Source organism: Elaeis guineensis, chromosome 4, assembly GCF_000442705.2.
Source record: "Elaeis guineensis isolate ETL-2024a chromosome 4, EG11, whole genome shotgun sequence".
Classification (NCBI taxonomy): Eukaryota; Viridiplantae; Streptophyta; class Magnoliopsida; order Arecales; family Arecaceae; genus Elaeis; species Elaeis guineensis.
In genome coordinates this window covers 99,155,166-99,166,167 of record NC_025996.2, presented here as the reverse complement: position 1 = coordinate 99,166,167, position 11,002 = coordinate 99,155,166, and positions in this window count along the sequence as shown.

Here is an 11,002-nt window from a genome sequence, read left to right as displayed (position 1 = left end):
ATGAGATAGTAGAAAGAAAAAATAGGACCTTTGAAGAAATGGCCCGTACCATGCTATGTGAAAGCAACCTCCCAAGATACTTTTGGGTGGAAGCAATTAACAAGGCATGTTACATATTAAATCGTGATTTAATTAGATCAATACTAAAGAAAACACCTTATGAGATTTGAAAAGAAAGAAAATCAAATATTGCATATTTACACGTTTTTGGTTGCCGATGTTTTGTTTTGAACAACGGTAAAGAAAGATTAAAAAAATTTGATGCAAAATCCGATGAAGCTATTTTTCTTGGTTATTCCTCTTCTAGCAAAGCTTTTAGAGTTTTTAACAAAAGAACTTTAGTAGTAGAAGAGTCAATACATATTATTTTTGATGAGACTAATGATCTTTTCTCAAGGAAGAATGAATGTATTGATGATGTAGATCCTCTTATAGAAGGGATGAAAGAGCTCACCCTAAAAGACTCAACAATTCAAAATGATGAAGAACATGAAAACAAACAGGATGATGAAGGTGAAGAACAACAAGAACAACCTCAAGATACAAATGATCTACCCAAAGAATGGAGGTATGATCACAATCACCCCAAGGAACTAATCAATGATGATTCTACACATGGAGTAAGAACTTGTTCTTCACTTAGAGATGTATACAATCATTTTGCATTTGTTTCTCATCTTGAACTTAAAACCATAGATGAAGCTGAAAAAGATTATAATTGGATAAATGCAATGCAAGAAGAACTTAATCAATTTGAAAGAAATAATGTATGGACTTTAGTATCAAGACCTAAAAATTTTCAGTAATTGGCACAAAATGGGTATATAGAAATAAACTGGATGAACATGAAAATGTAATTAAGAATAAAGCAAAATTGGTTGCAAAGGGTTATAATCAAGAAGAAAAAATTGATTTTGATGAGATCTTTGCATCTGTTGCTAGATTAGAAGCAATTAAGTTTTTACTTGCATATGCATGCTTTATGAATTTTAAATTATTCTAAATAGATGTCAAAAATATTTTTCTAAATGGTTATATTGCTGAAGAAGTTTTTGTAGAACAATCTCTTGATTTTGAAAATTATGCTTTTCCTAATCATGTTTTTAAATTTAATAAAGCTCTATATGGTCTAAAGCAAGCACATAGGGCTTGGTATGAAAGGTTAAGTAAATTCTTGCTTAAAAATAATTTTTCAAGAGAATATAGATACAACCTTTTCATTAAAAGAAATCATGATGATATCTTAGTTATACAAATATACGTTGATGACATTATTTTTGGATCTACTAATGAAACTCTTTGTCAAGATTTTGCTAAGCTCATACAGTGGGAGTTCGAGATGAGCATGATGGGAAAACTTACATTCTTCCTCGGATTCCAAATCAAACAAACAAAAAAAGGAATCTCCATCACCGAAAGCAAGTATACAAGAGAACTACTCAAAAGATTTGGAATGGAAGGATCCAAAGCAATTGGTACACCCATGAGCCCATCATGTAAGCTTGACAAGGATGGAGGTAAAAATATAGACTTAAAATTTTATAGAGGCGTGTTTGATTTTTTATTGTATTTAACTGCTAGTAGATCAGATATTATGTTTAGTGTTTGTTTATATACTCGCTTTCAATCAAATAAAAGAATCACACTTAAATACAGTTAAAGAATTCTTAAATATTTAAAAGGACATAAATTCTAGGATTATGGTATTCTAAGGATTCATCAATTGACTTAATAGGATATTCAGACGCTGATTTTGCTGGATATAAATTAGATAGAAAAGTACTAGTAGAACTTGTCAATTTTTGGAGTTAACTTAATCTCTTAATTTAAAAAAGCAAAAACTTGGTAGCACTGTCTACGGTCGAGGTCGAATATATTACAGCCGGAAGTTGCTGTGCTCAGTCTTGTGGATTAAGCAACAACTTTAGGATTTTGGCATCAAACTCAATGAAACTCACATAAGATGTGATAACACTAGTGCTATTAATCTAACAAAAATCTAATTCAGCATTTAGATCAAAACATATTGAAAATTAGACATCATTTATAAGAAATATGTCCAAAATAAAGATATAATTCTTGATTATGTACTAAAAATAATTGACTGACATCTACAAGGCCTTAAGTGAAGATAGATTTTGTGAAATTAGGAGAGAACTAGAAATCCTTGATCCATCAGCTAAATATCTCTCTGATTTCAAGTTCTTAATGCCAAAAATTTATTGAACCAAATTTGTTGAGCTCAATTCTCATCTCTCCTTTTCTTAAGGCTTAAAAGCTCAAAACTATCCTTCACATGATCAATTCTGGGTTAATACCCTTCTCTCAAAGTTTCAAATTTTTTTTTGAAATTTTTCCATCATTCTTTTGAATTTTTTCATGCCATGAGTCGACCTCTAGGATCGATCCCTAAGGTAAACTTGTAATTTTTGACAAAATCCTTTGGGTGCTCTCTTTTTATTGGAAATTTTTTCGTTGAGCTGACTCTTATCCTTCTTCTTCTTTCTCCCACGAATGAAAGCTCTCCTCTCTTCTCTCTCAAACTGAAGGTTTCTCTCAAAATCCTCTTCCCACAATCTTCACCTTCAAATCACCCATTAAGGAACCAACTTCCTCTCCTCTTTCTTCTCGTTTGGGTGGTTCGAGCTTGCCTTAGATTCAACCCCTCTTCTCCAAATCAGTGATTTACCTCCCCAAATCTTTGCTTTTTCTTTTAAAATTCTTTCCTCTCTACCTCTCATTTAGTCTCCTAAGCTCTTGCAAGCTCTTTTATCAAATGGCTCCCAAAATGAAGCTACCGCAAAGAAGAAAATCTATTCACAGGTTGGAAGAGAGTATACGTAGAAAAAGAATGATAGCAGAGCCCTCTCCTGCTCCAATCCCAGCTCCAGGTCCTGCTTCAGTTCTACATAGTCTCCAATCAGTCCAAGCAAGGTACCTCTCTCTGATCGAAAAGTGGAACCTAGGAAGAATATAGATTTCAAGTTTTTTGAAAAAGAAGGGTTCTCTATTGGATCAAAGATTAAAAATCAAGGATGGGAGTTTTACTGTCTATTGAAAGAAAATACTTATGTGATTTGGTCAGAGAATTTTATTTAACTTAAGTTACTTAATGGAACAGTAAAGTCTACAGTGAAAGGTGTTGATATTATTCTTGATCCATTACATTTGGGACAAATCCTGCACTTGCCTTGTGAAGGCTATACTAATATGAGCTCCCAATCAAAGAAAAAGAAATTAATGTTATCTTAGAGAGAACTTTTATGGAAGTTTAAATAGATTAGAAGCCAAGATACTTTCAATGGAAATGAGGCTTTGGCATCACATGGTGACCAAGCTCTTTATCCCTAGGAGTGGTAGGCATGACCTCTTATCTGGTAGGGATATATGCATCATGTACCATATGATCACCGAGACCCCTTGAACCTTCCTATTCTGATGATTGAGACCATGGGAGAGACCCTAAATAGGTCTAAGGCTCACTTGCCTTTTGATATGGCACTCACCCTAGTCTTTAGAAGGTTTGGAGTCATTTTGAGGGAGAGGCAGTTATCAGATTATCTCATTCTGACACCATCAACCACCACACACTGCACTGCATGGATTTTTCAAAGACTGATGGCGGTTGGTCAAAGGGTGTTGAGGAGAGAGCAGAGGAAAAGAGATTGTCTTCACCTCCTCGTGATCACAGAGTATCTCCTGATATTCAGTTCATGTCTGATCACGAGGCTGGTCCCTCAGTGTCAGTGAAGGAGGCATGCTTCAGCTCCACAGTCAGGGAACAGGATACATCCTTTAGAGTTCAGACTTACAGATGATCAGATTGAGCTAATGTCCCAGCGTATTGCCTCGATTTTATCTCAGCAATTTGTCACCTTAATTTTTGCTCAGAGGTCGACATCTCAGGATGACTCAGACCAGACTTTGATCCCTCATATCTCTACTATTTTTTAGCTGCTCACAGCTTAGTTCGTACGACTTGAGGAGCTTGAGGGATGTGTTCTGAGACTGACGGGCAGAGTTTTAGATTTGCAGAGGTAAGTATTAGTCTTAGCCCATCCCCAGCCACATAAGGACATCACAGAGATCTCCAACCTGTCTGCAGAGGCAGCTAGACTTCGAAGAGTTTAGGAGGGTGGATTTAACTTTTTGATGAGAGGGATCAGGGACTCCAGTGAGGCTATCTCTACTTAGTTTGGTACCCTGATGTAGTCTATGTCGAGTGCTTTGGATCTTTTGGACACCATCAGACTTTCTCTTCTAGCACAGTCCATATCTTCCCCGACTCCAGGACCTTCTCGCCCCTCTACTCGTGCCAGTACTTCTACCCGTCGCTGAGGCAAACGTGGTCGAGGTCATGCGCATGGATTTGATCCTATATCTCTTCATCATATCTTTGACTCTTTTGATTCTGATGTCTCCAGCCATGATATATATTAGATCTAGAATAGTTGTCTTTTATGTCTAGGATCTATCTTATGGCCTTTGTATTTGTTGGCTAATTGACTCTTGGATAGTTGTTATCCATGACTTTTATATTTTGAGTTGACTTATATGTATTGGGACATCTATGTATTCAGTCACATTTTGGATATATATATATATATTTATATGCTTTAAATTTCAATGAATGTTTATGATTGGGATCAATTGAATTGTCTTAATTATGAGATATGAAAAATAACTCATATTTGTACTATGAAATATTATGAATAGCAATATCTTCTATATGAGTAAATTGATATATCCTTTATGATTGCTATAATGAGGGAGAGTAGAGAAATAAACAATCAAAGAGAGGGAGTAAAGAAATAAAATATAGTATCAAAAAGGGGAGTAGAGAAAATATATCCTTTATGTTATCTTTTTTTTTCTCTCTTCAAAATTCCTTAAGATCTTAATTGATGCTGTCAAAAAGGGAGAGTAGAGAATCAAAAATTAAGATCGAGCAATAAGCAATAGAGAAATAGAATCGAGAGCAATAAGCAAAATTGTCAAAGCAAATGTGTCAAAGAACCAAAATTATCAGCAATTTTCAATTTAATCTTTAAAGCAAATGATCTTATAAGCAAATTTCAAATTAATCTTCAAACTACTCATGATGTATTTTATTCAAATAACTGGCTATGATGTTTAAGTGATGCATCTTTATAAATTTGAAATTCATGTTCAATGTTTTATATATGTTATACTCTGCTTTTGCTCAAGTATTTTGTCATCATCAAAAAAGAAGAGATTGTTGCTCTTTAAATTGATTTTGATGATTACAAAGTATTTGAGGGGGTTACTAATGATTTTGGCTTAGAAAAAGATTTATTTTTTTCAAGGACAAAATCATAATTTCATCAAGTCCTAACTCGAAAGCCTCAAGAGCAAGAACAGAAGATTTATGATTTATTGGAGGCAATTTTAAAATTTTTGGATGTATATTTTGAAAGAAAATCATGTTTATAAAATTGAGTCGACCCCATGAGTCGACTCATGTCAAAAGAGGCTGAACAGCACACTGATTTTTAGGTTGGCACACCCAATTGAGTCGACCCCTGTGCATGAGTTGACCTTATGAGTCGACCTCTATTGCTGTGTATGTCAAAATTATAGAACAGTCATTTTCTATTGTGTGCCACAGAAGTTGACCCCATGAGTCGACTCATGTGCATGAGTCAACCCCTGTGACGAGAAAACTCCACAACGGTTAGTTTTCAGCTCGTTTTGACTGCATTTAATGCTCATTTAATGATCTCCAACAACTCTAAATCTATCCAGATTACTCTCCACCATCATTTAAGTTATAAAAGGCACTTAAAGGAGGAAATAAAGAAGGTTTTTTAAGCATTCATTTCAGCCCTAAGCAAAGAGCCCTCTTGAAGTTAAAGAAGCTTTCATTTCAAGTTCACCAACCCCTCAAGAGCTCATTCAAGTCTTCAACCACCTTGAAGAAAATTAAAAAAGTTTCCTTCTTATTGTGTAAAGTGCATTTAAAATTTTATTTGCTCATTAAAGAAGCTAAATTTATATTTTTATGTGATTAACTCACATACTCTATTTTGTCTTGATCTTTAGTTTTGGAAGGATTCCAAAACTTGAAAAGGTTGGTCCAAACCTTGAATCGGATTGTATTAGGTTGGCTTGTATCTAAAAAATAAGTGTTCTAGTTTGGGATAGCTAAAGATGGAGGTACCGACATTGTTTCTTGTTGAATACGATTTAGTGAATTTGAATTCCCAAGTAGGAGCTTGGAGAGTGGATGTAGGTGCAAGGTTGGCACCGAACCACTATAAATCTTTTTGTTTGTGTTGTGATTATTTGCTTTCTTTCTAAATTTTCTTATCTACTTGCATTCTTACATCTAATTTTTACACCTTACTTAAATCACTCTCTACATATATCCTGCTCATTGTTATTTAATCCTTATAGTTCTAAATTAACGTTAAATTTTTTAAAAATCCAATTCACCTCCCCCCCCTCTTGGTTTGCATAGCTGGGCAACATCTAGGTTATAGATGATTGTGTTTCATACAAGCATATGAATTATAAAATGATAAATATTATATGGTAGATTCATCATAAGGAATACATCTTCTAAAATAAAACTCATATGTTATGATGAAGTCCTTAGAACTACTTTCAAAATGATAAAGGAGGATTTATCACGTGGTTCTTAAATCTTGCTCACGATCAAATGATACAATTATCATAAGGATGATAATTGTATCGAGTATAGATCATTGTATGCCATATTAGTTGGTTGTCCTCTTAACCAAGATGTGTGGTGACATGGATATGGTATATGGGTGATATGTAGAGTATATTTCACTGAGCGTGACCACCTCCAGAGTACTTTGCTATCAAGGGCTGCTCTGATGGGATATGGATATATGTGTCCCTTAGACCTGAAGCTGTCTTGGTGACTTGCAAGCAACTCACTGTGCTTTGATGTCAGACTATTCAATTTCTAATTCGATGATGGAAAATTTTTGGGTATAGTCAAATACTTGTGAAGTCTGAGTGTGAGTCAAGATGGGATTGACCACTCCAAGTAAAATTAGAGATGATGCATTATTGTGTTTCAATTCAGCAAAATTTTGATCAAAGTAGTCCTAGTGAGGAGTCACAGGATGTTTGAGGTTGAGACACAATGTGGACTACTCATCCTAGGTTGATAGTTTAACCCAAAGTCATCTTTGAGCATCAAGTGTCAAAGGATAAATTATATAGTAACTATATCCACATGGATTCTAGAGTGTTGCTAGGCATACATTCGGCCTATCCAGATGTCGGGTTCTTTTGCTAGATAGTTACATTGATTAGTACAAGAATTATTCTTATACTACCGACTTAGGTTCGAACCTATAGAGTCACACACATAGAAGGAGTGTTTTAACAAATGACTGATCGATGATTATGAATCATTGAAGGATTTAATTATCAATTTGATTGATGATTAATTCTATGCAAAGATTATAATAATTATTTACTAATAGTTAATAAATTAAAAAAATAATTAATTAATAATATGATTATTAATTGGCTCAATTTGATTGAGCAATGAAGATTGGATTAGATCAATTGAATTAGATTCAATTAGATTGGATTTGGATTATCGGATGGAGCCCTACTGAATAACAGGACTTATTCCAATTGATCTTAGGGATGCATGAATATAAAATTATTTTATAAATAGACTTGGATTGGATCTAACCCTATTGGATAATAAGCTTTGATTTGATCTAATGTCATTTGAAAATAGGCTTGATTGGATCAAGCCCTATTATTAAAAAACTTTCCTAAAATTCATTAAGAATCAATTCCTAAATCAATGGAATTTTAATCTAACTAATTTCCAATTGGATTGGGGCCTCATTGGGTTAGGATCCAATTAGTTAGTTTGTTATAATTAATTCTTAAATTGATTAGGACTGAATCTAAGAATTAGTTAGAATTTGATCAAGATCTTGAATTCTATTTGGAAATAGGACTAAACCCAAAACAAAACTACCCCATGTGATAATTAATTCTCCACACCTTATTTTTTATTGTGAGAAACCCCATGCCCCATGAAGAAGTGCCGCACCCCTCTCCTCTCTTCCTCTCAGAAAATGGAGGTGCCCCATCTCCCCTTTATGGTTGCCCAAAACAAGGAGGGGGGCATCCAAGAGTTGGACGCCCCAAGATCCCACTCTCAACATTCACTTTTTCTTCTTCTTCTTGGGTTTATTTTTTTGATCTTTTCTTACTAATTTTTAGTCATCAAAGAGAGTTTTTTCTGCTAGTTATACATAGAAAATTGAAGAAAAAAAGTTCTTCCCAAAGAGAGAAAGATCAAGAAAGAAGAAGGATCTTCTTTCTTGCACGCTGCCTTGAAGAAGAAGGAGTTCTTCTTCTAAATTTTTTTTTTATTTTTTTCAAAATAAAAATTAGATTAGATCTAATTTTTAATGTATAAATTTAGAGAAAAAATACTAAAAAATATCTGGTTGGAGTTATGGGCTTCTTGAAGTTTTAGATCAAAGAAGAAGATGGATCTTCTTTCTTGTGTGCAGCCTTGAAGAAGGAGTTCTTTTTTTAGATATTTCTTTTATTTTTCTTCAAGATAAAAATTAGATTATATCTAATTTTTAACATAAAGTTTTAAAAAAATATATCAAAAAAATTTGGTTGGATGTTTGGGGCTTTCTAGAGTTCTAGGTCAAAAAGAAAAAGAGAGAAGAAGAGAGAAAAATGGTTCTTCTCTTGGATCTCTCTTTTGAATTTTTCTAGATCTCAAAATTTTATTAATTTTTAGCATGAAAAATTAGATTAGATCTATTTTTTATCATAGAAAATTAGAGAAGAAAAGTTCTTCTTAAGGGTATGAAAGGAAGAGAGAAAGGTTCTCTCTTATGCATGGGAAATTGAGAAGAAAGGGTTCTTCTCTTGATCTCTATTATAGAGATCAGATGCATGGATCCATAAAGAAAAGAAGAGGGTCTCTTGATTCTTCATTTCTATCATCTTTCTCTCAAATTAGTCAATGGATGGTGTCTTCGTGAGCTAACACTTTCGAGGAGATCGATCAACACGAGGACTTCATATGGATACCTGTAGAGATTGGATGCATGTGCGGCTACCAAGCATTAAGAAGAACCATCTACTATAATTTTGGATGCAGTGATCTACTACCCATGCCCAAGTATGAAGTTTTATATTTAATTAATATTTAGATATAATCTAAATATAGATTAGATATGTCCTATACTTGCTAAATTTTAGATTTCAGATGTACATACATGCATATTAGTTCATGTCATACATCCTGTATGGTGATTTAGATTTGATCTATGCAGGTATTATAGATTAAATTATTTAATCTATGCATATTCTACTACAAAATTTTAAAAAATACATGCACATCATCCATCACGCTTCCCTTCAATATATAGGTTATCCTAAAAGAATAGTATATGATACTATTTCTACCACCCTACTTGACAAAAGGTATTTTGTTAGTAGATATGCCACCATTTAGAAAAAAAAATTTCTAAAAGGGGATAGTGGGTGGATAATTGAACTTGAGAAGTTCAAGATCTATAAACTATCCTATTTTAACCTGTGGAGTGTCCACAAGTTAATCGTCAACCTAATGTGCCCCGTGATGAGGCCAGATCGTGATACACACCTCCTCATCGAAAGATCAAATTCAAGTGAGTAATGTACCACTAAAAATATGGATTTATCATTGTGAATGGCAGTACACCATACATCATTGTGAATGATATTTTATTTGATCCATTCGAAGATTGTTATGAGTAGAGACTCTAACAGTTGGCCTGAAACCTCAACATCCGAAATCGACTCCCTGAATATCAACCAAGTGTGGACTATGGTTGAAGCATCTATGGGTATGACCCAACAGATTGCTATCAGAAATGTCTATTCGGATTCTTGCTATTGTCACACACCATCTAGAGAAGTTATTTCTAGTGTGAGGGCAAATACTTTTATGAATTCAGGTAGTTTATGAGGAGTTGGTACTTCTATTTTTTGATGGGACAGTCAAAATATTTAACATTATCAAAAATAGATGAACCATGTGTGTGTGCAAGAAGATAAGTGAGAGTTCCACTAACTTCTTGGTTATGTATGTGGGGACATACTGCATATTAGAAAGGTAGTCCCGATATTGCACTCGGTCAATAATTTGCTTATCATAGAAATTTTTATGGAAATAGAATTGGGTTAAACATCCAATTTACTTGGTATCTATAGGGATAGGTGTAAGTGGATGCACGGCTTGTCCCAGTCTAGGTACATAAAACCTAATGTTGAAAGGGTCCAACATAAATGGGTGTAAAGGAGTTTACTTACCCATACATTCAATGTACCAAGCCCGATATGAATTATGCCTTGTGCATAATCAAAGTACTGGAGAAGTACTAGAAGAGCAGTGAATTGAAAGAGTTCTAAGTAACAAACTGTATTTGACTCAGCTAAATGCTATTAGTAAAGATTGCTTAGGAAAAGTGCCTGACGGAGGGTTCATCATTAAGTTGGGTCTGGTCTCTCCGAGTACCCACGCACATCCTAGGCACTTTCACCTCATTCATGATATGATCATAAAATGAGCTAATATTAAAGAAGAGTATAATATGATTAGTTTACTAAGCCATATACAACAGCAGTGTAATTGCCATACTGATTGCACGGGCATCAAGTACAGGGGTGATTGGCTTTAGTACAAGTGGAAGATTGAAAGAATAGTACCCTACAAGCCAATTGCATAAGAATACGATGAGACATTTCTTTATTATCTTCCTGCTCATTTACATGACATTAGTTATTTTATCTATATGAGGTATTATGTTTTATCATTTGCTGCATCATTTTTATATGATTATGATAAACCCCATAGATTAGGACAATGATTTTATGACCATGATTGAGACCTAAAATCTTGATAGCTCCAATATAAAATATTCTCAGTCGATAGATCATCGAGTCGGAGATCGATGACTCCGATAAG